At 37.6% G+C, this 25,307-nt stretch overlaps 2 long non-coding RNA genes across 3 annotated transcripts in view; one reads left to right on the top strand and one right to left on the bottom strand.

The window, feature by feature from the left end:
• Positions 1-18,709, top strand: part of LOC142029247 (uncharacterized) — a 91,830-nt gene extending 73,121 nt beyond the window's left edge. The window contains exons 7-8 of one of the 2 annotated variants that reach the window (XR_012649880.1): positions 657-710; positions 18,192-18,709. This is a non-coding gene — a long non-coding RNA (uncharacterized LOC142029247). Of the gene's footprint in view, positions 1-656; positions 1,179-18,191 lie in introns of those variants that run through there. The other variant, XR_012649879.1, reaches the window with a different exon arrangement.
• Positions 9,929-24,696, bottom strand: LOC142029248 (uncharacterized). The gene is made up of 3 exons (XR_012649881.1): positions 24,655-24,696; positions 13,670-13,777; positions 9,929-10,187 (listed from the first exon to the last, which is right to left on the bottom strand). It is a non-coding gene; the product is annotated as an uncharacterized LOC142029248 (long non-coding RNA).
• Positions 24,697-25,307: the final 611 nt, after the last annotated feature.

Raw genomic sequence — 25,307 nt, forward strand, 5'->3', positions numbered from 1 at the left:
TATGAAGGACCAGCATTCAAACTCAAGCATTTCTTTACAATGCAGACCCTCTGCCCCAAAGGCTAAGCACACATTATCAGCCATACCACAGGTAGACCTGCTGTGATACTTACTAACCCAGACCATGATCTCTTCCAAACATGCATAAAAGCCACTCACATGGTATGTTTCAGTATGAAATGAGATAAAATAATCTTTGCCTACATCCCCCTAAAATGCTGAATCTGTTGTTCTTAACTTTTCTTGTTCTCATCTAGCAAAGTGGTTACCAAAACAGGTTATGACTCTTGTAATTTTAGAACTTGAAATAAGTATATTTTAAAAAAATAATATCACCAGTTTGGACAGTAGACCATGTAGGCAACTAATCAGAGCTATGTTAGCTAGTGTAAGTTTTTACATATTATTCTTCCCTGCAATAGGCAATGAATAGTGGTAATACTAAATATGGCATATTGGTAAATACCCAGAACTATAAATAAAGAGAGTGTGTGCTTGGGAAAACCTATTTTATTAGTATCTGAATGTCATAATGCTTTATAATAGGTATTTTTTCCTTGTACAGTGGTAAATGAAAGTTAAAAGAGAAGTTTTTAAATTAGTCTATAATATCAATATGCTTGCATTTGAGTCACTGACTTTTTTTTCTCTTACAGAGACAAGAGTTCAGTCATAGCCAGCTGGCCAATCTTTTAAGCTACAATTCCACTGTGAGTAGTAAACTCTACATAAAAGCTGTGCAAATTTTAGGGGGGCATGGGGAAGGATTTTATTCCAAGATAGAAAAATATGTAAGGCTTTTTTATTTCAATTAAACAATAAGTAACACAGTTGTGATGACACAATTTATGTTTGAAATACCTTTAAAATAATCATAGTAATTAAAATGTAACAGCAATCATATAGGATCCAATTTACTAAAAAATTTATAGTATTGCATTATTGTAGTCTGGTGTCCACCTGTCCTGAGCAGTTATGTAGCAGGAGCCTTGCTGTGAATTCTCTAAAATGTAATAAAATATTATTAGCACAGGGAATTCTGGACAGATGTCAAACTGGACCCAGCCTCTCCTGCTAAAGTGTTTCCTGTAGTTGAGCACCTGAGAGCTGGAGCTAAGGTGAGGCATTTAGACCTAAGATTTAAATGGTGAAAAACCATATGCCTCCACTGCTAATGTTCTGGGAAGCACTTGTATTTCCTATGTGCCAAAGTTGCTTCCAACACAGCTACCCAAATGTCCATGTATCTACCAAGGGCCCAGGTGCCCAGGAGTCCCAATGAGCCGAAACTTCGTACCAACAAGCAGGATACCCAGGTTTGAATGTGGTGCCTTCTAGGTTTTTGAAACTGTCTTGCAAAATGGAAGGCTACAGTGTCCATCATGTTTCATGATGGACACCTCAGAGTCCTGTTGTCCGAAATTGCTCTTTTAGGATAAAACAATGACATCATTGAGTTAGGTAAGGGCATGAAAATGGCTCTATAGGTTATTGCATTCTCTTGGGCATAAGCCATTTTGTTCCACTGAATTTAGCTGAGTATCTTGCTTTCAGGGGACTGATTGGTTAATGAAATTACTGGTAGGATCAGTAAAGTGTTTTCTCCTTGCTCCATCTGTAATGACTCCTTTTGCTGAAAGGGACAGATTTGGTCACTTTCCACCTCACTTGCCTTCTGGAAAATTTAAGGGAGTTGTTCAGGGCATTTCAGAGGGGAAAACAAATCTGAATTCAGTCTAATCATTATTTCTGAGTGGCATGAATTCTGTATAAAGCTAGCTCAGTTTTTCAGTCCAAGCGTAACATGTGGTAGGCTGTCCTTAAATCTACTGACACACACACACACTCTCTTAATTTATAGAGCTTTAAAGTTGTGCTCAGCTGGCAAATCATTTTTACACCAGAAGAACTTTTTTTGTAGAGTTCTCTGAAAATGCCATTAAAGCCAGGAAAATCTCAGGATCTTTCCTGTTGTTCTGTACATCTGTCGCCCATTCAGCATGATGCTTGGAACAGCATTATCTTCTTGAGAAAGGATTGGGCATGTGTATTTTTCCTTCAGTTGACACTTGAATCATCAGTTTGGATATCAGAATGCCACAGTTGTTTTCCATCTAAGGTACTGTCTTTTCCTAGAATATTGACCCAGGCAATTCTGTAAGGAAGTACTACCTGTTTAGTATGATGCATTATTCCATGTCCAGAATTTAGCACTGTGTATATGTGTGTGTTCTTTCCCTTACCCAGAAGAAGCCTCAGAGACCCTTCTGTTGAGGACTCTGTCATGAAGAAGGGACTTTTTTTCTTAATGATTGACAGTTTGTGGTTGTCATGATAACTGCATACTGTGCCTTAGTATAAAAAAATATATTTTGAAAATTCCCAAGAAAAAACTAGTACAGAGTGACTGACTTGGAAAACAATTTTTGATACTTTTGGATCCCTGAACTTTAATTTTGAGAATTCCCAGATGTTTACATATGGTACTGTAGGAACAGTGCTGATCCTGCATGGGGCCTGGGACAGGGTTATGCAAGGTACTTCGCAATGTGCTAGAATGTGACAGTCCCAACCTTGATGAGATTTAAAAAAAAAGGAATTAAAAAAAAAGAAAAGCCAAGGCAGACAAAAATTAGGAAAGGAACCAATAAAGAGATGGCATGAGCTTTTCAGGGCAAGATAACAAATCAGTGACAGTATCAGAACAAGAACCAAAATATCTTTTGCCTGTCCCAACAAATGCTTCTCCAGGTTATAATCCAACTGAATAACTGCCAAGCATGTTTATATTTAGCCTGTCCAACCGAAATGCCCACATTAGAAGCCTAAATATTCTCACCTCTCTTTAAAAACTCCAAGGAATAAACGCCTAAACAATATTTGGGTTTCAAAGTACCACCTGGTAACAGAAGTAGGCAGAATTTTTTTTTTACGAATTGGTACCTCCCTGGTGGTTCCACATGGGATTTACAGATCAATTTTATTAAAAACTTCAGCTCTATCTGAATAGACTGAGATAGAATTATTCTATGCAGATTAAAATAAGCAAATGACCCAAGGCATTTATATAAAGGGGAGAGAAAAGCGTGACTGAATTGGGAAAGTCATGGAAACAAGACATGAAAGCTATAAATCTATTAAATGAAAATCTATTGAAATATTTATAACTAAGGCCAGAGTTAAAGAAACCTATACAAATATTATCATTTTGTGCAGCAGCAGACACTAGTAGGTGCTCTTCTGAGAAACCAGGAAGACCATGACAGTCTAAGATTTACATTGGTTTAGCCTATCTATATTACACTATCGAAACAGGTTTTTTAATTTATTCTCCTTTCCATTCTACTTCAGTTGCTGGATATACTGACCGTTTTTCTGGTGAAACTTAGCCGCATAGCACAAATATTAGTAAGCAGAATATGAAATACAATGAAAATATGATTTAGTTATTCTTGGCTCCAGTAGACTAAAGATATCAAACATTATCAACAGAGATTTTCCTTTTATGGTGGAATGTGATACAGTTGTAAAAGAAGGCATGGCAGGAAGAGTTTGAAGTTATGCTAATTGGCTACAGCAGTTTAATTAGGGACTTGGACATAAAATGGTTTTTATTAAGTTCATGCTTATTTTTAACAACTTCTTTAGCCTTTAAATTTGTTTAATGCACAGATGTTTTACAAGCATGTGTTATTTACTAAAGCATGTTTACTGTTGAAACACAGTAGATTTACTGCCAAATAATGCTCCCTAGCTGTTTTAAATGCCAATAAGTAACAGATATGTCTTTACTGTAGTTTATCACCACTGTTTGGGCTGCCGAAAATTTCATAAGGTGACTAGAGGTCTCCAAGAGGCCTCAGCTCATAGGAACGAGAATCCAGATGTTTGTTCTTTCATCTGGCTTAGCTTGACTTGGATGCAGAGCTCACATCAAGAGTGCTTTTGAGTCTGAGTCTCCTACTTCGGAAGTTAGGGTGTCCTTATTTAATACAACAGTGTTAAGCCATCATCACCCTCAGATGTCCTAACTGATCCTGTGCTGGAAATCGTCATGGAGATAGTAGGTATGTCTGAAAACTCAGTCTGCTCTCTCCTCAGCCATCACAGCTCACAGTTAAATCAAGCCACAAAAGGCAGCATCAGAAAAGGTGCTAGCAGGATACCAGAGTTGTGTTGAATATCTTCTGTTCTGCTGCCCGTGCTATGGTGTCAGTAATTTACAGCAGCAGATCAGTGCACATAGCAGTAGCCTGCCACCACCTTTAGTGCCATGGCTAGATTCACCCACTTAAGCCCTTGTTAAAACCTTGTGTGAAATGCATGCATTTCACTTTGGCAGTGCAGTTTTATTGTAATGTTAGGCAAAATTAGTGATATTGTATTATTTTACCTCTTCTGTTCATGATCATTGTACTCAGACACACAGCTGCAGGATCAGGAAGTTCTTGAGCCACAAAATATTGGAGGCTGGAAGAATATTTTGGAATGACTAAATTACTGATTATTTCACTGTATGTTTTCTCTGTTCTGAAATTCCTTCCGAGACATCTGGTTTTGGCCCTAGTAAAGGAGACAGAATTGGTGGAGGTGGAGTGAATGGGCTGTCTGGTCTTGGTACATAAACCTCTCCTTTCTTCGACTCTGAGCAAAGACACAGTGATAGCAGAGAGATCAAGCAGTGCTTGGCAACTAGGAATCATGAAAAATAATGAAAAAAGAGGACTAGTTCTAACAATGGACATAGAAAACAAAGACAACCAAAACCACATGGTAGGAAAGTATTTCTCAGTCACCTATCATAACCACACAGAATTCAGGAGACCTACGCATATAAATATTAATGCTGGAAAGAATGAAGAGCACCTAAAAATAAGATGGGACTTGACCTTCACCTCAGTCTATAATCAGTCATTCTTGTAGTCAGGATGAGGGTCTGTATGATCTTGTAAGAGATTTCAATGTAACTACTCATTCTGCCACAAAAGATTGACTGACTTCCCTTCTGATAAATAATGACAACAACTGAAAGAGTACTGTAACTCAGAAAAGCCAAGTAGGAAAGCAAAAAATTAAACCAGCCATTTCAGGATGGTTTTATGTAAGAAGCAGAAGATAAGTAGAGACTGAGAAAAGAATTTGTGAACCACCACATGTTTAATGATAAAAACACTACAATATAAACCAAAACACATTTCTTGACCAGCAGTGTTTCATTTCATGCTTGTTGTAAGGACAAATATGGACTCCCTACTAAGTTCCTAGAGAACACCAGTTACCATACTTTTGATTTCACCTGTATCAGGCACAGTCAAAGATTATATCCCACTATATTGGTACTAATGATCATTACCAAGGTCCCAGCCTAGTGAGTTGTGTTATCTGGATGAACTTCCATGACAACCACACATCCATCACAGCACAGCTGTGCGAAATCAGGAAACACACCATGGTTACACCTGCCTTCAAAATGCAGTCCTCAAAAAGTGAAAGGATGGAAGGTGTAATCCCTATCTTCAAGACAGTCCTAGGTAATTATCTGAGTCACTTCAGTCAAATTTCAACAATTACAAAGCATGAATCCATATCAAATTGTTTTAGAGAAGTGTGCAAAGTGTAGTGATAATGGTGGCATCACTGATGGAAAATAAGGTTCACTATGATAACAAATGTGTGAAATTAAACAAGCCAATAATTGTGCAGCCTAATAGCTCATACTCTGATCTTATATAAAGGCTGTCCTAGAATTAAACATATGTCCTGGTTTCAGCTGGGATAGAGTTAATTTTCTTTCTAGTTGCTCATACAGTGTTATGTTTTGGGTTCAGTTTGAGAAGAATGTTGATAACACACTGATGTTTTCAGTTGTTGCTGAGTAGTGTTTAGACTAAGTCAAGGATTTTTCAGCTTCTCACGCCCAGCCAGCAAGAAGGCTGGAGGGGCACAAGAAGTTGGGAGAGGACACAGCCAGGGCAGCTGACCCAAACTGGCCAAAGGGATATTCCATACCATGTGATGTCATGCCCAGTATATAAACTGGGGGGAGTGGGGCTGGGGGTGATCACTGCTGGGGAACTAAGTGGGCATTGGTTGGCAAGTGGTGAGTAATTGCATTGTGCATCACTTGTTTTGCATAGTCCCATTTTATTATTATTTTTATTATTATCATTATTATTTTTTTCCTTTCTGTCCTATTAAAATGTTCTTATCTCATCCTGCGAGTTTTACTTTTTTCTTTCCTGATTCTCTCTCCCATCCCACTGGGTGGAGGGGAAGTGAACGAGTGGCTGCGTAGTGCCTAGCTGCTGGCTGGGGTTAAACCACGACAACATACCATTGATTTGTCCGTATTATAATGTGATCTAACAGAGGTTCTTTAGTAATTAATTTAGTTCTTTCAGATGAAATCAGAATTCATTATATTTGTCAGTCACAGTGTCTGTTACAAAGTGCCATAACAAAAAAAATGCAAGTATCTTTAACCTTACATGTTTTTTGCTTATTACTTTGCTCTAGTTTGAAGTCATAACATCGTCAGATTTCACAAGCAGTAGCTGCTCTTATTTTCATAGCAACTACACAATGGCAACTGCAACTGTATTTCCTAATGAAGGCATAAATCTTCCTCCACCCCCTCCATGCCTGACACCTGTCTAGGACAACCATTTTCCTATTATTTTTACCAATCTGAGGTGCCGCAAAGGCACAAAGAAGTTTCTTTTTCAACCCCTGCCTCCTTCACCTCTTTTTTGAGTGAAGCTGTGCTTCAAGCAGAAAGCTAAAGGCTCCACATTCTTTCCACTTACATGCACCATTAACTGCAGCTCATTCACAGAACAAACCACCAATTGCTTCATAATCCTTTCTCTCTTAATGGGCATTTCCAAATGCTTTTCTTTCAACAGCACTGTCTTCTGCATCAGGAAGTGCAGGCATTCACCTTTAACTCTCTGCTTTTGCAGCATCATGACATTTAATCACATCCCAAAATGGCTGACATCATCTGGGTCTGGCCATCCTGCAATCTGAAAATGTCAAACGCTGGGAACAGAAACAAAACACTCTAACTTATTTTACCAAAATTGCAGGGGTGAAAGAAAAGCATTAAACAATAAAGTAGCAAATGCTGAGGAAGAGTTTTAAGGATTTAGGAGGACTACAGAAAAACTGTTTCTCCAGTTGGTTTTCCTGATGTTTTGTTTGTCTATTCAGAGTGAAGGTGAAAAATGGTCTGAAAATAGATTGCAGTGTAACAGTGTTTAAATATTTTTGTAGATTTTGTTTACGTGAAAGTATCCTAGAAGACATTGGAATGAAATGAGGTGCTTGCTTGCCTTCCAGCCTCACTTTGTTCTGACAGTAAAAATGGTCACAAATAGATTTGATTCTACTGATTTCTTTTTGTAGGAAACAAAAAGATCAAATAAAGTTACAATGCACTGAGCACAAATCTACTGTGTTACTGAGGCTGTTCCAATGAATAGGAAAAACATGCAGTTGAATGGATTGTATTGTGAAAAGCAGTCCACTTAAATGGAACTAATTCCCAAATCTCAAACCAAAAATGAATTATTGCATTATAATGTTTATTGTATTCAATTTTATGGATAACTTTGCCAGATATACATTGTAAAAAGCTATTGTGTATGATAACATAACATAAATCAGTCAAATACAATTTGGACAAGGAAAACCAGAAGATGTGTGATGTCTGTACTGAGTTTCTGTATCTTATGCACAGGGAGCTTTTCTGATTCTGATTTTCATGAAACTGAAATCTTATTCTAAACACATAAAAGTAGCCAAGCTCAAAAATGCATTATCTTGGCCTTACTGTATATATAGGGAAAGCCTTGGGATGTAAACTTTAGCCATTAAAATGTTCAGTTTGGATTAAGAGATGTCCCTTCATAAAGAAAATTATGACACCTCTTCCCTCTCACTTTTACTCACTCCATTTTACTGCAGTTCAAAATAATGTCAACTGAGAAAACCAAGGTTATTTGTGTATTTTGTTTCTTTTTAGAAAACATGAAATCTTCAGCAATGCTATTCTGGTGCTGGGGTGGAGGAGGGTGCATTATTTGTAAACCAGTATTTTCTTTAGCCCATAGAGAATTGGTTAATTTACCAAAGATAGGTTCAGTGGTCACATTTAAATTTATGAACCAGATAAATTAATTCACCAGATTCACTTGGAATATTTAACATTTTGTATGCCCCCTCCAAGGATCCTGCACTCACACGTCAAACTCCAGAGAATACCTGATATTCTAAAGGCACAACAACCTTCTGTAATGTATTATACCAATGAACAGAGAATTTTTAAGGAAAACTGGACCACAGGTTTGGAGGGGAACTCCTGGATTATGAAGTCCAGCAACCACATTGTAAAATTCCTTCATAATTTCTCAACTTTATCAAGCACTATTGGGTCATTAGACCAGAGCTGTTAGCCAGCAGAGCAGACTGATTTACCAGATAGCCTGCAGAGTACTTGTACCACACATAGTACAAATCTCACATGTCAGAGCCATGCAGTTAGCTTGCTTCAGCTCGCTCGTACTACAGACATAGACAGGATTGTGACAGGGCTTTCCTGAGCATGCAGTAGGCATGAGCTTATGATAGCAGAGACAGAGTTGAATGAATGAGGAAAGAATGGAATAATTTGATGGTGACTCAGATGAAGCTAAACCTTAGCAATAACTTAGGCTGCCCCTTTCCCTTCCTCTCCAAGCAGAAAGCTGCCACAGAAGTGTCATACTAGTTTGTTTGGTGTAATGGCTTCTCTTAAACAGATATTGCATCTAGGGGGATATTTTTAAATCTTCCAAAGGCAAGAGTTACATCAAGAAAATAGAATAAGAGTAAGTAAGACAAAGTAACATTTTACATGTGCTTCCTGATCCTTTCTGGGTTAGGCCCGTGAGCTTTATAAACGTGAGCAATAAAAGCTGATGTTGTTGAGTATCCATATCCTGTACAATATTCTTTGAAGGAAGGTAAAACATTTGCAGTAATGGAAAAACAAAACAATACAATCTTGCCTCAGAGTATTTTAAAAATTATTTTACTGGGCCACTTGCAATGTTTCATTGCATTAATAGTAGAAAACAAAAAAGGTAATTTTAAAATTATTTCCTAATGGTCTTCATGATTTTGCCACCAAAAACTTGCTGGTGACATCAGGAATATATTTCTATTGCACACATCTATCACCAAGCTTGCAGCACTTTCTGGGGGGCCAGGTGTCTCCAATCTGGAAGAAATTATTAAAATCTGTTCAGCTGGTTCTGCATCAAAGAATTCTGTAATTGCTTGCTTCTAGGGCTTTCTGCCATCTGAGGCTGAAATGGTAACCATCTGTTAAGAATTCCTCCACTGAGTAATTTTATTTATATTCTGCAGAACAATAACAGAAAAAATAATATTTAAAAAACAAAATCCATCTTAGTTATAGCTTGTTTTTGAATGAAATTCTGAAACATGCATCTCTCAGTGTTTGTTGTTGTCAAATTTCTGCACTGGCTGATTGTACAGCAGAAAGAATAATTTATTTATCATGAAATATCACTACTTCATGCTAATAATAACTCACAGAAAAAGAAGCATTGTTTTGTTATTATTCATTCATCAATAGAATGCCTACAAGGTGCTGAGAGCTCCACAGATTAAATTAAAGAGAATTACTGGTATAGGTAGCATAGGATTTGAAGAATGATCTTCTCTATAAAATAGTTTCTGTAAAATGAATGTTCACATTCTACTACTATCTAAGGTCACTTTGCCATTTAGGATAAGGTTTAACTTAAACAACTTGTGCCACCTCAAATTTAGGTGTCTAATAAAAACCTAGTCCTCTAGGTTTCTTCTGTAGTCAATACTAAGGCACAAACACATCCACAAAACAATTCGCCTTACGTTTCATGTTTAAGCTGGAAGAGGTGAATCAGCCTGTGGAAGTATGTTTCCATCTATCCATCTATATACTGAAGAAATTTAACTTTGATGGCCTTTGAACTCTTTCTTTGTGCTTCAGGTCTCTGTCCATAAGAGGAAGTGCTTCATTTCTCCAACTCTTCATGTATTTTCCCATTTTTACAACTGATGCGGCCACATACAGCTCCTTAATAGAATTTCATTTTCAGACATTGAATTCCATTGCACTTAATAATGGTGAAGACCTATGAAGGAAAGATTACATGATTAAAAATGATATTTTAATCTATATACATACAGGAACTTTAATTCTATGAATTCTAGACTCTGAAAAATGCACATTTTGGGTTTTGATTTTATTGTTTTTTAAATTGGTGCTTGGGGAATGGAAGGGAGGAGATAGTATCGTTCTGTTGCCTAAAACATCTCCTGTCTTACATGACAACCACATAAGATAACTTTTCCCCTTGAAGACCCTGAGGACCAAGGGAACAATGTGAGCGGATGACTTTACAGGTGGACAATTGAGGAACAGAGAGGAACTGATCAGTGAGTTAACCAAAGCTTCAAAGGATATCTAGAGCAATGGTTGAAGTAGACTCTCACTTTGCAGATTCAGGTTTTTGCATTCATCACTGCAACCTCTTCAGCTTTTCTGCAGGGCCTTTTTTGTCAGTTCAATACACAACTGCCAACTCTATCTCCTCACATCTGGAGGAGCCAGCACTCTGCCATCATGTCCCACGTGTCAGGCTTTTAACATGTAGCTTTATTCCCAGTTCTCCTGGTCCAAAATCTGTGGAAGAGACTAGAATGTTGGATTCTTGGAGGAAGTGACTACTAAATGATCACTTTTACAGTATTTCAGAGGGAGAGCAAAATGTTGGAATGAAAGCCAGGAGATTGTGGTAGAGTGAAATAGAAGAGTTCCAGCTTTTGTTGCTCACCTTTATAAAGCTCATGGGCCTAACATGGAAAGGATCAGGAAGAACATATAAAATGTCTGGTAAGTTAAAAAGTAACATATTAAGTATTTTCATCCCTTCTTCCACAATTCCCTCTTACAGAAGCCTTAAGAACAAGTAGGTTGGAGGTTTGCTGAAATGACTGCCTGCCTTGCACTTTTGAAGCAGGAATTGATTTCTTGTCCTCTGCTTGTACAGTGAACAGCACAATAAGGCCTTGACTGAGAGTTTGCCTCATTGCTATTGTATCATCTAATACATTATTCCAAAGCTGTTTTTAAATTACATGCATTTTAGATATACATGAAAATAGGGGCTTCAGTTTTAATTTGTCTTTTACCTATGCCTGAGTCATTACTGATCCCATAGGAAGACCAACTGACCATATACTAATGTGGGTCTTACTCCTGGGCCCAGCAATATAGTAACAGTTCACAGAAATCATTCATAACCTGACATTTTTCACAACACCTTCCTGTCATATCACTGTACCAAATTCTCTTTATTCTCCCTGGCGAAGACAAGCTATAAAAAGGAGTTTTTTATAGTACCAGCCCCTGAGCCATCATTCATTTCAGCCAGAGCCTTGGTCAAATGCCAAGCCATTCTCACTCTTCCTCTTCTGCTGCAAGCAACAGGGGATTCAAAGTGACAGAGCACCCTTGAGCTAGGAGGCACCCACAGACAGCTAAGGGAACAGGATGCATATCCTTTGGTTGCCAGTAAGATGATAATCTGCTTGTAGAGGCATAACAAAATGCTGGACTCTCATGCAGAACAGTGTTCATCTATCACTAGAGGGACAGACAGATGGCCATGAGCATGTGTTTTCAATCCATGTGTTTTATGACATTTAGAAAGTGTATTTTACTGGGGATTGGGGAACTGCTTTATCCTAAAGCTCCTCTTCTCAAGAGAGCTCTCCTTACCAGAAAAGTTCAGTCTGCAATTCCTTCCCAGAGCCCTCTGAACAAACAGTCTTTTCTGTCCTGCCGTCGCTTCAGGACTCCCAGCCCTTGACAGCCTGTGAGCCGATGCCCAACCAAAGCAGACCACTCTCAGACAGCCCACTGAGTTGTGGTTAGCCCCAGCGCTGGACACTTACCGATACAGCCTGCAGTCATCCCACCTCAGGCGGAGCATCCTCTGGGGACTGTAAACTAAGCCACGTACTACTTTATTAATTCATTAATGTCCTTTACTGGCTCTCAGATCATCGTGGTAACAGAATTACTGTGACTATGAACGCTGTTTTATGGCGAAAAATAAAACTGGAGCTAAATTGAGTGTGACAGTGACCATAGAGAAGAATAACATCGCTAATGGAGCTCTCGCACTGCTCAGATTCCACAGACAACACTGGGATTGTAAAACAAGACTCAGTTTGATTTTATACATAGCAACAACATCAAAACTGACAGAAACAAGGGCTGTGAGATAGAAACATACCAAAACCATGCTTGTGTCAGAGGAGTTTTGACTAATGAACTGAAGACAGGAGGTCTGAAGCAATATATTCAGTGCTAAGGTTAGTAGCAGCACTGTAACTTAGCCAAATATGCTTTTCTTAGCTCCATTTTGTTTCTAGTGAGGGAGCTGTCTTGTTTCTTTGCTGTTGTTAAATTGAGGAGACTTAATACCAAAACCCACTACTTTATGGAACAGTATTACCACAGCAAGCAAAACACTGAGTGGTTGGCACTACATTATCGTGCTCAGCCATGCCACGTCCAAAGCATGGCATAAGGGACAATGGACCTGGGCATGCAAGGAGCTGTCACTAGCAGGTGGTATAGTGCAGAGCACCGGTGTGACTTGTAAGAAGGAGTCTCCCACAGCAATATGCTTGGCAACAAACCAAGACGCTGTCAGAGGTGTTTAGAGCTAGTTAACAGAAGTCACGTTAGAATCCTGGTTTGAATGAAGCCTGTTGCAATATGGAGGTCTCCGTTACGGAAATTTAAAACAGCAATCATAGCATGCAAGTTCAAATCAAAGACCTGATGTACTGGAAGATGGAAGTGAGAGAAGCAAGAACTGAGATTTGGTCTAATGCATAATGTGCCATGCAAATGCTCTCTTCATGTAATCACTTTTCAGAATTCAGAGAATACTGTAAACTTGTAATAACAATTGCCGGGATAATAACCAGGCAGTTCTTTACACAGAACATGGAATAAATTATCCTCTCTTTTCAACAAAGATTTAAGTAGAAAAAGATATATCCAGCAGCAATCAAACTGATTGAACTTGTCAATGTTCAAACAGGTAGATAAAAAATAGAGAAATTAAAAGATTATTTTTCAATTCTTAATATTGAGCTGTCAGTATCATCATAAAAAAAGTTAAATTCCAACTTTAATAACATCCAGTCATCCGTGAACTGTGTTGGCACTGGTAGTGTCTTTTTTGGGAAGAGCAATAATCTCAAAGATTCAAACTTGGAAGTATTTGCAAAATTCTGTTAGCAAAAATATTTTAGAGCCTGAAATCCAAAAGAAAAAAAATAAGTGAGAGAAGTAAATGTATTAATCATGGTTCTGCATGCATAAGCCTATGTAGAAACTCTAATGCAGAACACTTGTACACTTCTATAGATTGTTTAGCTGACATGAAAACTTCCCCAAGGGACATTTCCAACCCTTAAAAAGCATCCACACCCTTCAGAAAAATCTCCCTCAAAATACAGTCAAATTCAAGGACAAATCCTGTAAAAATAGTGTGCCATACACTGATGTAACTCATTATGCGTATACACTCACTGGGAGCAAGTGGAGGCGTAAGTGAAGCCGGCCTGGACTGAAGTTTTTCCGGGGTTTTTTCTTGCTTGCTTGCATGCTTCCTTTTATTCAAAGTATGGAAAGAGTAAACTGGAAAGAAGAGAGAATTCTGATAAACTTCCTTCTGGGAGACCTAAAATTAATCTTTCTTTTTGTTTCATACTTCTACTTTCTTGGTGTTTGAGCTTTTTCCCCCTCCTTCTACAACTGAACAGGCTTCTGCCCTCTGGAGCTGTGCCTCCTCAATATCATGATGACTCCAGTTGTAGCTTGCCTACCTTCTGGGAAGATGGCACAGACAAGTAGCCTGAGAAGATGCTTCCCTGGGAGAACAAGTGCTGAGGGCACCCTGCCTTGAATGACAGGGCTGACACATTCCCACAGAATCAGGAGTCCAGTGACCCTCCACAACTAGGTAGAACCAGGGATGACACTGACACAGCAGAAAGCTGTCTACCTTAGAAAAATTTCCACCATGTCTTTCCAAGAAGTACTTCAGGAACCAGTACTACACCTGTAAGAAGGTGAAGGGGTTGTTTCTGAGCATGCTTCCCCAAAAACCTGTAAAGGCATTTGATTTTCTTTAGTGTACTAGTTGATGCTGTTTGCTGGCACACCAGGCCAGAACATCCATACAATTATTAAAGTTAGATGAGATTAAGCCAGGTCTCAAGATCTAAGTTTCAAACTGTACAGAAAGACCAGCTGTTGTACTTCCACAGCTCCAGACAAAGTTGTAGTATAGTGGACAGGACACAAGCATTGTCTTTTCTTTGATATTCAGGAATGAAAATACTGTAACATTTGTTATTTTGAGGTAAGTGATATTTTGGGCATGTGATTCTTTATCCTGTTGCACCTTGGTCATGGAAAAAGGACCTCCAATTTATTTTGAGTGTTGAGTATGTTCTGACTAGATGAGATCAGTCCCCAAAGAAAGTAAACTTAAGATGTAGATATTTAGGGAATGAGTGTTTTCAAGTTTGTTGATTCAGACAACTGGGTGTCACTTTATTGAAATCAGTGGAGCAGTTCTGATTTACAGCAGCTACAAACCTAGCTGGCTTTTACTTTTTCTGTTTATGTAGCTATTATAATATGATAATGAAGTGTCCAGATGGCTGTGATCTTTTAGTATTCCAATATTCTCTGCTAGGTCAGAGATTAGAAAAGATGTCTATTTTACCAGACTGTCACAGATCTAGCACATTTAAGAAATGCCAAGACGCTGAGGTACAAGCACAAGTGTAATGTGTCAACAGCAAATACATGGGCTGTTTCAGCAGAAAGTCCTCATCGTGATTTCTTTGAACCACCTCAGATAAAACTCTAGGCTTTCTATATGGTCGACAGAAAATGATAGGTCTCTTGGGCAGGAGAATTAGAACACAGAAATGAGGAGTTCCATTTACTGTCAAGGTAGCTTAGATACTAGGATGAGTAACTAGAATAAGATGATATAAATATTTCTCCAGTAGATTTAAATATTTGTGCCAAGTCTTATAATCGGTTTGAATCCAAAGGGTTGGAATTCCAATTTTTATGTGGCATAGTATGAATAAAAAATTTTCTTCTGCTAGTACTAGCAGCATATGCTATCTCCAAAAGAGAAAGGCAATTAACCACTTGGTTTTTGTGACATAGGGGAATAAAATCTGAAGAGTAGTGCAAAAATCAGTAGTGCTGAAGAAAAATTGATGTTGTTGCAAAAGACCCCAGAGTTTATAATTGGCTATTAAACACAGTCTATTGTAATACCTGGAAAACTAGATAATTCTAGAGTAAATTATCTAAGTGGAAATAACTGTGTATGCAGTATTCATTTGCATACTGAACAGAATGACTGCTGTTTAGATGCAGCAAAATGGCACCATATGCACTATTCATTTGCAAAATAAATGACACAATTGAATGGGAGCCACATGGATGGGAAAATAATGAAATAATTAGGATGAAGGAGATGTGAGATCTGTCATAATTTATAAAATAAGTGACAAAAATGCAAAAGTAAGTGCAATTTTTGGGAATGAGGAGTTAAAGTAATAGGGATGATATATTACCATTATTTTTAAAAAGTTAAGTCATATTGTCTTCAAGTTAGAATACCAGGTTTTGGCATGATAAAATCAGAAGCAGGAATGTATTCGAGTAGATTTATGGAGAAACAGACATTCAAGTGTCATGGGCTAATCTGGATCCTGACACGTAGATACGGAGCATGAAGCAGAGGCTTTTCCCAGGAGAGCACAGCTGCAGGGCCATGCTCCACAGTGCAAGGGCCCCTGCAAGCATTGGGATGCATCTGATAGAGATATAAATACTAAACCCAATGAATTTACTTTCTAGATCCCTGTTCTCCAGAGCAAAAATTGCAATCTTGCATTTGAGTATGAAGTCTTGCCATATAAAAACTGGGAAAAAACAGGAGCAGTAAAAAGTTTTCAGAAACAAGCCACATGATCTTGTGGTTCAGTGAAGTCAGGACCCTCTTAAGGCTATTTTTGACAGACACTCGAACCACCTTTGGTCTCGTTTTAAAGCTAAATATCTGTTCCCATAAATACTATTTAGATAGTCCAGCTCTGCTATTTAGATAGTCCAGCTGGGAGCAGTGCCTGCATCTGAAGGTCTTCAAAGAAGCCTACACTGGGAGCTCACCCCTCTCCACAGGGTGTGCTCACCTCAGGGTGCATTTTGCACAGCGCCTAAGCCGCAAGCTCCTTAAAGCCAGCCCTTATGGCAGTAAGAGGGCTGTGCTGAAGAAGATGTTTCTGCACCCAGGAGGGATTCAGGATGGCTTCCTTCTTAACTGTTGTTTCAGTACTTCCCTAGGAAATGGGACAAAAGATTTGTAGTTTTTCTCAGCCTGAGGAATTTGGGTTCAAGCAGCAGAAAAGTACCCTAATAACCAGGCTACAGGATTTGTCTCTACATTTACTGCATCTGCTATTTATTGTCAAATGTGAAATACTCCTTAGACCAGGAATTGAAATGTAGGACTTATAAGGGACATGGGATTCAAAGACTACCTTATCTTCATCCCAGCCAGTCTGAGTGAATCCAAGTTTCCCAATTCTCATTTAAATGCTCCAATATCTATATTTAATGTAGTTACATATATGTTTTTATATATAATATGTTTATATATGTGTGTATATAGTATACACACACATGGACAGGCACATATATAAAAAAATATAAATTATAGCGCACAGTTTTATTAGTGTCATCTCCTCTCTTATCTTGGTATTCTTAATCTATATGACTGGGACTCAAATGTGAGCAGGGATTAAACTTAAGGTTGCCAGTGTTTGCAGGGTGACATTCTTAAAAATTCTTCCAAACCTTGCTTTTGTATTTCTTCAGCTCATAAACAATTTCAATATATTGTTATGCTTTGAGTGGGTCCTTAGAATCACATAGGCATTGCAATGAAAAAATATGCACAGATTAGTTTCTGCAAGGAAAGTTGCACTGTTACCACTAGATCCTGTCAACATAAAGCCAAGCCACTAGAAAACACAGTGTGCTAATCAGATTAGTCCAGTGTCAAGTTTTCTGTGTAAAACTGCACACAAAATCAGAACAATGTGGTATTAATGTGATAGTACTGCCGTTACAAGCAAACCTATACTGCTGGTGCCATGCGAATTCTTTATACATTGAAGGGCTACCAATACCGTCATGGCCTCAAAATGTGAAGGTTTCATTAATGTGTTCCTTGAATCCCTTAGGGATTATCTTTCACTCACTGGAAGACAGTTTTCTATATATGTCTGATTTCTCACATTATTCATTTTAATTAAGTTTACCTTGAAAATAGAAATAAGAAAGTATTCCTGCCATGTCCTCCTTAATTATAAGTGTTTACTTGACACTGTGTCAGTAGGGAAACATTTTACTGTAACATAGATTTTGTCATTTTTGTTAAAACTTTAAGTTTACACTGGCCATGTATGTTTTCACCTTTAATCTCTAAGTGTCAGGTACTCTGGATAATACTCCTATTTGTGGTCAGCTGATCAGGGAAACTATGAACAGTTGGAAAAGTGAACTTTGCTGAGACTTTCCATATTTCCAGGTTAGTCACTATAAAAATGAAATCACACAGAATTATGGAAACAATTTTGAACTTGCATTTCTTGTATTCTAGCAATATTGACACTGAGAAGACTTCACTTGCAAATTACATTAAGTGCAGAATTTATATTTGCTTTGTAAAGTGCTGGAGATTTGCGTCATCTTGCACTCTCTATAGCATCCAGCATAATGATGCTTTTATTCTTGCTGGCTCTTATTCTACAAAACAAATAATATCTATTATATCAACTTCCTATAGGACAACTTATATTAGCACATATTAGCAATACATGGTGTTTTGATTGTTTCCCATCTTCTCCTACTACAGAAGCACCACAACCAGCCCCAATTTCCAAGCAAAGAGTTAAATATTTATTCTACTTGGTCAGTTTACTAATCCATAATTTGTTATTTAATTGCACAGTGTTTAAAGAACAAGATTGAAGACTCCTGCTAAAATAGTTGTACAAAAATAAACAGCATTGCAGTGTTGTGTCCTTCATATTGCTTGCTCCCAACCTGTCCCTCACAAATGAGACATATCTCTGATGTTGGAGGCAGACCTTCATTTTGCTTTCCGCTATGTGCTTTTCCAAGTGGACTAGGAGAAGAGAAGATTTTGTTTTCTTCAATAAGTTGCACCCTGGGAATGGTAATGATCCCTTGGTAAGTGGAAGTTTGTTGAACAGGTATAACAATTGGGTGGAACAGAGAGAAGGATATATCTGGGATCAAGAGAAGAAGGCATAATTGGGATCTGAACTTAAATTTTCATTTTTTTCAGATGGATGACTTTCCTAGGTATTGCCCTTCAAATGTACTGTCATGGAACCACCACACAGAGGAAAACCCTTAAAGAAATAGTTCAAAGGATTCTTTAGATTTACATTTAGCAGTTTGCTATATTAATAGCGTGATTTACTTTGACTCAAGTGGGCTAAATGACATCATTATTATACTGTGGGAGAAAGAAGTAGGTTTAAGTTGGAAATAATGGTGTTCAGCATCTTATCAGCCATATTTATGAAAGTATAAAAATTACATCAGGGAAAAAAATTGAGTTGAAATCCTGAAGAATGTGGGTTTTATTATAAACTTCCATAAACCATTGACACTGAGCAGCTTTAGCATTTGGCACAACTGTTTTCTCTCTGAAATCCTGTTTATGGCAAAAGAACAAAAAAATCATGTACCATATTTTCTTCTTGTTCTCAGATTTCTTTAGATTGACTGATATAGTTATGGCAGATGACTGCCTATATGTGTAGATGAATGTGTAAATAACTAGAGAGAAAATGAGTTAATTCAGTATTTTAATCTTCAGCTAGATCTGTTGATGTCTGAGAAAAACAATCCAGACATTTTGAAAGTACAAAAGTTACTGTACTTGACTTTTATTTAGTCTTTTTGCAAACAAAAACAAAATTGAAAGAGAAATATTTTTAGCAGTAACCTGTCTACTAAAATATGTGCAATTTTTTTCCTTTAAGAATGAGTAATATAGTATGCCTAATTATTGACACAGTAATGGCGTAGTTATATATGTTGATGAAATATAGAAGCAAAAATAATTTACCTTTCAATACAAAATTCTCCAACTATTACTGGGTTTAGAGATAGGTTTATGGTGTATAGCAAGGTATTTCACTGTATTTCAGTTATATTTCTAATATGGAGGTGTATTTAAAATGCTGAAAATAGCAGTATTACTGTTCTCTTATGAACAGAAATCAAGATTATGTAATAAGTTTTGAAAAAATAGCCCTTCAATAATGAAAAAGTAGAAGAAAGCACTCTTTTCAGGGCAAATCTTGGAGAATAGCTATAAAATAATTTTAAATTGGAACAGTATAATGCTGAGGATCAAAAAAAACTCAGCAGAAAAAACAATGGTAATTGTATCTCTCTAGTGCTATACACTTTGAAATTACTTAAATGATACACCTATTATTATAGAAAGCATTTTGAAGGTCGAGAGTGTAGGGTTAATAATATAATTTAAGTAAACATAATTTTATACTAAAATAATTTTGCTATTCTTTTTTACTTAAAATCTTCATCATTATTCAGTCCATTGCCCTTATTCTACCAGTTTTTCTATATCAAGCCTTAGTAAAAAAGGCAAAACTAAGAGAAAATATGGAAAGAAAACAAAATTTATGAAACATATTCCCTTTTTTTTGTAGCTATCTTCAAATCAGCCAGCTGTAACATCCTGATAATTAACAAAGGGGTTAGCTAGGAATGCAAAATTAGGTGACTTGATTGCAATTGATAGACCTGGAAACAATATCCTCCTCTCCATTCCAGACACATATGTATACACACAAAGAATATACATGGGCTCTGTGACTTTGGTTTACCTCTGTTCTTAACTCCACATTTCTAACCATTTTCTGGAAATGGCTGTTGCCTTTTAAGTGAATGTGCCAGCTCCTTTGAGAAGATGTTTATCACTTCCTAACTCGGTGCCATAAAGGGTCCATGTGCAGTCATACTGAGTTTCATGCTGCTTTACTTTTCACTGCCTTGTCATTCTTGCTCAGAGCTTTTTATTTGCCTTAGCTTTTCACATTTTTCCTACAGCGGAAGTGTTTATTCATCTCCAGTTGAAATCTGATACAAGTAGACAATACTTCTGGAGCCAGTTTCTGAACATATTTCTGTTGGAGATAGTTATTACTGTCTAATTAAGAGATGTGCACGCTGGTGACTGAAGGTCTTAGCTGTAATTGGTTTCTAAGAATTTTACTTTCCTGTTAAGTGAAAACTATCTATAAAGTCAATAAACTCATTAGCCTTCACATTACTATTACAAAGGATTGGAACACAGAAGTTCTGGGAATCAAGTTTAGAAGGAAATGTGAAAGACAAAAAATGTTCGCTGTTTTGTCTGGCAGTTCCAATGGAATTATGAACTGCCATTTGTGGTAACCATGACACATTTTGGTGGGCGAGAGGGTGGAGAATCATTGATATTTCTGTACAGGATAATATCTTGGTATAGATGGTAGATGATTCAAAGTTCAGAAGGATTTCTGTAACATTTTGTATACCTTATCCATGTGCATAAATACTGATGGGGGGGGTAAAGAAGAGAGAAGGGGACTCTTCTCAGTAGTGCCCACTGACAGAAGAGGCAATGGGCAAAACCTGAAATACATTAGAAAAAGCTTTTGAGCTGTGAGGGTGGTTAAACAGCGGAGCAGGTGGCCCAGAGAGGTTGTGGAGTCTCCATCCCTGGAGATACTCAAAACCAGGCTGGACACAGTCCTGAGCTGACCCTGCTCAGAGCAGGCCTGACTCGACGAGCTCCAGAGGTACGCGCCAGCCTCAGCCACGCTGCAGTTCCCCGTGGTGATACTGGAGGAGAATATAACAACTCGTTAAAATTCAGCTCAGATTATCCGTGGTTAGAGTCACATAAGAAAAATCTTTCACGTTAAATTTTGAATTAAGAATACCTATTGCTGATAGAAATGTTGCGTGATGCTCCTGTTCATTATATTTCTGATCAGTGCTTGACATATATCCCACAGTTCCTGTTTTATATTTTAATTGGTAGCAATAAGAAAAGTGGTTATTACCCATACTTAAAAAGAAAATCTTTTTAAGTCGCAGTCTTATTTGGTGTGAATTTAAAAAGCTTTTTGTTGATGTGAATGAAAGATTAACAGTAGTGTGCTTCCTTTCCTAAGAACAGTTTAAGAACATAAGATAATTAGATTGAGAAAACAATATCTGTAAGAATTTTTGGGAAAGATTCATTTAAAGTTTATAAAACTGTTACAAACTGTTATTTCATTAAAAAAGTATAGTTTTAAAAAAAATTGTGCAAGATGGGATGATGAAAAGAATGAGGCTTGTAGTATAATTAATAGTTCCCTCCTAAAAAAAATCCATTTTAAAACTCATTTATCAAGTGTGAATCATATGCATATCTTATATACAAAAGGCCAGAATGGATGTTCATATTTTGAGGGCTTGTTTCCATAGCCAGATTAAAATTTAATGTATAAGAGAGGTTATATATTTTTTGGCTACAGTTCCCTTACAATATATTCATATTAGATGCATTAGAAGAATGTTACAGAAGGATATTTTAAGTTAATAGATTTAGCAGATAAAAATAAAACTGCTGTTAGTTCATACCAGCATACAGAAAGGACAGAGCAAGCCAAATACATTCTAAAAGGAGATGATAACTTTATGCTTAGAATTGAAAAAAAAAAATTGATGATATGTTTGTCTTCTGATGAGAGTGGAGAATTTCATTTCAGACTGAAAGATTTGCTGAATCTTCTTTAAATCGCAAGTTTGGGCTCCTCTCCTCTCCTCTCCTCTCCTCTCCTCTCCTCTCCTCTCCTCTCCTCTCCTCTCCTCTCCTCTCCTCTCCTCTCCTCTCCTCTCCTCTCCTCTCCTCTCCTCTCCTCTCCTCTCCTCTCCTCTCCTCTCCTCTCCTCTCCTCTCCTCTCCTCTCCGTAAAAATCCAGCAGTCCATCACCATAGTTTTAACTCCTTAAAAAAAAAATTGTGAGAAGTTCTAATAAGCATATCTTTGCCAGTCTTAAATTCTACACTGATATTTGCCTAAAGTGAATTTCTTAGGAAAACAGTATCAGAAGAGGTTGCAAGTACAAAGAAGCCTCCGTTTTCAGACTGCCTGGGAATTGTGATGGGCCCACAGTCACATTTCAAAGGAGGTAAAGCTCACGGGAAACCAGAATTTCTGTTTGAAATGCCAGTCTTACAACTTCTAGTTATCAAGAGGTTTCTACATCAACTTGAGGTGAACCTCATTGCAGCTATTGTTCTTATACCACTCCAACAAGCCAAGCAGGTCCCTCTCACATCACTCTGTCCAGACCCAGAAGAGTGCTGTCTGCCTGACATTTTTATTATCTCTGATCACTGACTTTGGACAGTTGCAAAGCATGTGCCATGTGAAAGTTATTTCTTTCCCTATGTTATAACTTTAATAAGGTAGAGCCTTCCAGAAAAGAAGGTGAGATTTGAATACTATAAATTATTTTGAACAGTTGTGGAAAAGCTCCTGTTAGAGCTATGCACGACTGTGAAGTATTCCCTTCCTGACATTTTTTAGGCCATGTTAAAATGTACAGGAAATATAAAACTGTACTGAGCTCCTAATCATCCATAAAGAAATGTTAGTAAGGAAGAGATCCCCCCATGTGGATATGCGGTCACATATAATTTTGATTGTTTCTCCATTTTCTTTGGTGCAAATTGTATTGGTGTTGGTCATTAAATGTAATAGCAGAAGCCACATACATAATGACTGATCTTATTGATGGGAGATGTGATCTTACATTTGAATTTACATTCTTACTGCTGATCCTGTTGTCAACCGAGAATCCATCACCTTGCTTGACTAATGTTTTCTTTAATTTTAGCTAATATATGTCACAGCTTGCATATTGAGTTATGTACTGCCTTGCTGTTGTAACAGCTAACACTGCTGTTATCCTGTCAACACCAGGTTTCAGAAGGAATTCCTTTGGTGAGGTCTGTCTTCAGTGCCCTGCCCCTCAAATTTGCAGTTCATCCCTGCAGAAGGTTGTCTTGCTGGTTCAATGTCTGTGTTTAAAGCAAAACCTTGCTTTCAGTTGTTTTCATAATGCCTTCTACTTACTGAATTACTGTTTTCTTTAGGGAGTGCCTTGGAAGGCCATTTGAAAAGATGTATTTTTAATAAACATATATACAGGGAGAGGGGGAGGGAGAGAGGCAGAGACCCTATACATGTATCTAAACTAATTTTTTTGTCCTACAATACTTTTGAAGATACTTCAGCAAAAGAAATTTAGTGAACTATTGTTCCCTGCTATAGATTTAAAACTAAAACAATCAAGACATAAACATTTTAGGAAAAGCACTACTATCTCCTTAAATAATATTACCAAACATTTGGTATTGATTTACCCATACTGAGTAAAAATAGTTTCATTGTTCTAAATTAGTATTTACAGTATATTTTGGACCTGTTACAAGAACTGCTGAAGTGAGGAGGCATTGAGATGAGCTGAATAATTTTCTTGAAGCTTTACTACTCTTGAGTAACTTGACTATCTCACATGAGTGCCAATGCAGCCTTCATGACAGTCCACACCAGGCTATCAAGTTATTTTTCTCTCCCTCATCTAATCTAGTTTTGAGCACCTGTGCCAAAGCCAAACTGCCATGATGAGAGTCTCAAGGTTGGAGAAGGAGGGGGTGAAAATTACTTAAGCCTGAGAATATTTTGGCACAAAGGTGGTAAGATATGTATGTAAGGTAAGATATCCTCATAAGATGCTTTGTGAGGAGCATACCAAAACCACAGGTCATACAGAAGAGACTGGGACAAATTCTTCCCTCATGTAACAACTACACTGTGCTATAACCAGTAGGCTTCCTTGTGTAAGTGAGAGGAGGCTTTGGCTGAGCATTTATCTAATAGGTTAAATGTAAATACAGTCCAGTAGAGAACTGTATTTTCCAGACTAATCTGAATTACTGCTGGGAGTTAAACTATGTGTGTCCCTTTCTTATATTAAAGAAAATGTGTAGGAGAAATATAATCTAATCGCTTGCTGATATTTCATAGAGGTGGGAGTAGGAAGAGGCTTTAGGTTTCTTCAACTGTTTATTCTACTTTATTTTTCTTCTGAACATGATTCTCTCTTCTCAGGAAAACTGCTGTTGCGGATGCAGTCTTACTGAACCTCTGCCCAGTGCTTAAACCAAACTGAATCTGAGCCTTTTCCAGGAAGACTGGGAGGAGATGTGAAAATTGTTTAGAACTAAGATTAAAAAAATAAATGTGGTGTTTCTGCACTGCTGCTTTCACTTGGGATCTGAACTCAGGTCAGATGGGCCATCCTTACCACAACTCCTGAGAGGACCCAGCCAGGAAAAGTTCATTCTTCTTAGGCTGTCAAAGGAGACACAGGCATTTTATAAGTGACCTTGATGCCAAATTCATTGATCTCTTGCTCTATCAGTCCTTTAGGGCCAGATTTGGAAGGAACACCTAGTACAGCAGGGAAGGAGGAGGGGAACTCTGGCCAGGCTCCCTCCTGCCCCATAACAGGACCATGGAAACTGGATCCCTGTCTGCCAGAGGAGGGCTGGCATTTCTTAAAAGAAGGATTGTGTGATCAGCTAAAACAGAACAAACCCAATACCTGCTGCATCTCTTTCAAATGCACAAGAAGAGTTAGGAGGTACCTGAGGCTTCATCAGTATTTCATGTGTCAGGGAATAGATTCAACTAGACCAGACTAATGAAATAGGTGTTAAAGCATTTCACTGTCTAAAGGCAGAGCATGGTCTGTAAGTATGAACTGATTTTGCACAGTATTAGCTTATGAAATTGTAACATTAGTGTATTTTTCTGTTTACTGTTTTAGTATGTTGAAATTTTAGCTTAGATTTCTAAAAGAGTTAAGTTAGGCTAAATTGTGTCCTTTTTCTATGTAAAGATCAAAAGCAAAATGTTTACTAATAGCAGAAAACATTTACAACTATTTATGATGGA

The sequence above is a fragment of the Buteo buteo genome, chromosome 3, assembly GCF_964188355.1.
Source record: "Buteo buteo chromosome 3, bButBut1.hap1.1, whole genome shotgun sequence".
In the NCBI taxonomy this organism is placed as follows: Eukaryota; Metazoa; Chordata; class Aves; order Accipitriformes; family Accipitridae; genus Buteo; species Buteo buteo.